Here is a 4,441-nt window from a genome sequence, read left to right as displayed (position 1 = left end):
AGTGCTATCCAGAGCACTATTATACCTCAAAACCAACATGCCCTGAGTTAAACCCTTGTTCCCCAATCTTTCATTAAACTTTTATATCCTTTTCTAACTTGTCTCCTCATACCATTTGACTACTTCATCTTTGTCTAACAAAAGAGCATGCAGCCTGGCCCATATGTTCCTCTTGTTCTACATTATGTTGCAACATAAAGTCTAGAGAAGGTAACATGACATTGATGGGTAACACATAGTTTTCCCCATAAACCAAATGAAAGGGCGTAAACCCTATTACATGCTTCTCATAACCCCAAACCTACAGCAAACCATTTTGTATAAAAACTGACTCACCTTTTTAGCACCCACTTTACTGGTTGCCCTTGCCTCTGGCCATTTGGTCAAATAGTCTATTGCAGTGTGATGATGTAGAGCTTCTTGTTCTTGGTTCTTGGAAGAGTTCCTATAACATCTACTCTTCATTTCTCAAATGCCCCATAAGTCATAACAGTGATGATGTACATCTTCTTGTTCTTGGTTCTTGGAAGAGGTCCTATGACATCTACTCCCATTTCTCAAATACCAAGTTCAAGATCATCAACCTAACTGAAGAGAAAATGACTTTGACCTGGAAAGATGAGAGTGTTGTTGAAAGGCTTGACATTTTGCACAACTTTTATTCATACTTGGTCACATCAATTGAGCTCCGAAGATCTTCCTTCTAGTGATATCTACACCATAGTGTCCTACACAACCTTCCTCATGACATGTTGTTGAACACTGGCGTATCTCATCATGGTATAAGCGTCTCCTTAAAACCCCATCTGAGCCCTTGTGATGCAACTGCTCTCCTATCAGCACATACTTCATGGCCCTTTTAGTCACACTGCCTGTCTACTCGTAGTTGTTGGGGTCTAGCATGTCTCCCGCTTTGTGGAGAGGCACGATGGTGTGCATAGTCCACTCAGCTGTAGGCCCTCCACTAGTGCTCTATTAAAGAGGTGAGCAACAAAGATCATCCATTGTAGGAGCATATTAGGCAGACAAGGTTTGCATAAGATTGATGATATGCTTTAATAGGTTTGCCTGAGATAGCTCTAGGAACACATTCATCTTCTCGTCTTGAAATCTAGGGGGACAAAACTTCTAATGGAGGTAATTCTTCATACCTTCCCATATCAACTAGTTGTGGTTTAGATGGTTAGATTCATTGTGGTTCCTCCAATTGTTCTGAGCCACACCGATAATCTTCAATCTAGCAAGAGCCATCTTGCTTCTATCATTGTACCCTACAACATCAAAGTACTCATCCATAGAATTTGTCTAATTCAACGCTGTCTCTTCGTACCTTGCATCAGAATGGTCATGGCTAAGATCTATGGATTGCCTCCTTAACATCATTATCTAATGCCTCAATTTCATGTACAACATTTTGATCTTGACACCCTCACCTCATGATTATTCCAATTATGATTCCATAAATCAATCTAGTCAATATTTATTTAAGGTCCTTTGTGTACAAAAATGGTCATTCACCTACTTCTCTTATTTCGTAACTCAAAAATCTCTAAGGATTTTTTGTTTACTCTTAAGCACTTCTTTGTTTTGAAGGTCCCTTAAAAATATTCCAATCTTGACTTTTCCCTTACTATTATCTTTAAAAATCTCAAGGATTTGGCCTCTTTGAATTAAGCACATCAATGCCTACTTTCCCTATTCTTAACCTTGATTTTGGTTCTCATTCACCATCAAATGTCATTTGATTTGGCCTCTATTAGGGCACGCAAATCTTTTCTTTTGAGATATAACCATACACTTGATTTAGGGACTCTCAATTTCTTGATTTCAGAGTTAAGTGAGATACTAATATTATTACACCCATTATTCCATTCATTGTGTTGCTTGGAGTAGAGATTGTAGTACAAGGCATAGTCTTGAAGGTGAGGAGAGGGGAGAGAGTGGAAGAGGGGAGAGTTGCTCTCCACACTTACTTGGCTCACCAACACACACCACTCAATGTTGAGTGCCACATCATCATGCAATGTTGAGTGCCATGCCATCATGTAATGTTGCGTGCCACATCATCACACACCCACTCCTTAATGTTAAGTGCCACATTATCACTCAAGATCGAGTGTGTTCAAGTCAAGTCCCTTGATTTGTAATGTAACTCCCCAATCGATGTGGGTGGTGCCACATCATCACATACTCACTCCTCAACTAAGAGAGAAACTGCTTGCCTTAAAACCGAAAAGCGTGCCAAAAAAATACATCCTGAATGAATCAACCAAAAGCTTAAAGTTTTTACCTTGAAAATTATATGAGGTCTGGATTATTGAGAAAAGCTGGTTTTGATTGTGGTGCTCAAATGTGGAATGAATTATGCCTCTTTATTCTTCCTCTTGGTTAGCTATTGTAATAGCATTAGAAGCAGTTGCCTAGGTTGGAACTGGCCTCCTCTAGTTTCTCTATTTCTTAGGAGGGCAGAGGTCCCTAATTGCTCTAGATTGAAACCAAAGGCTTATGGTAATGAGATCCTAAAGTAGAATGGGTTGAAAAGGTAGCAACAATGGGTGCATTCAGGTAATCATTCATCAAATGTCCTAGTTATTGGTGGCCTAAAATACTTACACTCTTTCTTGAGCTGGAACTCCAGATCTGACACCATTCTCTAGAGAAAGGATCCTATCCTCTAGGGCCAGTAGCTTCTAACACTTGGCTCTAATCTTGCCCCCTATTTCTCTTTGACTTTGGCATACTAGAATTAGATGAAGCTCTCTTTAGGGGAGGGGGAAAAAAGGGATTTTGTTGGGTTGTTTCCTTAGGAAAGGCTTGTGAAAAATCCTCAGCCATCCTGACTACTTCAACTATAGATGAGGGCTTTACATTCTTTACTAATCTATCTAGGGGAGGATCCAATCTTTTAACAAACCGATGGAGAAGGGTCTCATTGTTATGGCTACCATACCTCCAAGAGGGAGCTCAATGCATTCACCTTAGGAAAGAGCAATAGAAAACAGCTGTCGTAGGGCACTTACCAATGCTTCGAACTTGTGTCCCTTGAGGTCTCCAAGCTTACCAAGTTCGAAGCACTTATCAATGCTTCGAACTTGTGTCCCTTGAGGTCTCCAAGCTCAATTGAGAAGCTCCAATCCTCCAAGATCCACCTCCACACTGTCATCGTAGAGTCGCTCGTACCACCACATGAGGCAATCACTCTCTCTCACTCCTCAACACAAGCATGCAACATACAAGTATAGAAGAGGCATAAGTGCTAGAATGCGCTCTCTCAAAACAAAAGCAAGAGCTCTTAATAGCACAAAGGGGGATTGTGTCCATTTATTATGAGAAAATGCTTTATATACAATTGGCCCTTATTCACACTTGGGCGCCCAAAACTTACTTAACTAAGGCCTTGGGTGGCCAATATCTCATAATGTACAACTTTTATAGTGCCTTTGCATGACACTTATTAATGTCCTCAAATGGAGGAGCATATTTGTTAATCCAAAATGGGATTAACATCCCCCCTACCTGGTGTAGGTTCTGTCCTCAGAACCTGTTATACCAAGGTTGAAAGACCTAGTCACCGAACTCATGAAGATAGAAGTTATGATGTGATTGAAGCATTTTTAGGGTTCTTTTGAATTCCAAGTGTGATCTCCAGAACCCAGTGTTGACCATGTCTTCAAATGTGACATGCATATAGGCTCGTAGACACCTTAGGCGATGATAATACAAAATCATGCCTCTGTAAAATAACAAGGTCCTTGATTCATGTCGCGAACTGCAGCTACTCAGCATCATAGCCATCGTACCTTTCCTTGGGTTGATCTATCAGGACCATGAGCAATTTTAGGAATCAAACACTGGCCACTATTGCTAGGTTTGGGATACGGCACCATGCCTATATCCAATTCAGCATCTGCTTCCTTTGCTCTCCTATATCTGTAAATGTGGCTGGCATGAAGATGGGGAAGTTGTAACATACATGTGAATCCCACTGCGTGGCCTCTTGAAACTTCAAATGTGTCCATCTTCTCTTCAGTGGCATGTACAAGGGATCCACTCTTTGAGTTTATGGTGCACATATATATTCATGGCTATATTCCGAGATTGTGAGGTCCTCTTTTCTCCAATTTGGCTGTATGCCGAAATCTTCCAGCTTGGGGTTTGCATCATCTGTGATAATTGTTGTATACCCTCCTCTTGTGTGGACTAGATGAGCCTTCCTCCACTTGTGGAAGTAGTAAACTCATCATAAATGTCACAATTCTTATTTCCAACAGATCGGCCAATTGTGGATTTGCTAACTTGGTGTGCCGTGCCATGTTAGACCATAAAGTGCCCTCTCTAGCCAAAGGCAAGAGCTCTTCTAATGTCGGTTGAGGTGCTCGTAGAGGGTACAGTACATAGGGTTACTTTGTCGATGTGACGTCTGAGTATGCTTTTGGTAAAA

This window comes from Cibotium barometz, chromosome 32 (assembly GCF_041138505.1).
Source record: "Cibotium barometz isolate CiBa-2024 chromosome 32, ASM4113850v1, whole genome shotgun sequence".
In the NCBI taxonomy this organism is placed as follows: Eukaryota; Viridiplantae; Streptophyta; class Polypodiopsida; order Cyatheales; family Cibotiaceae; genus Cibotium; species Cibotium barometz.
This window is presented reverse-complemented; position numbering follows the sequence as displayed.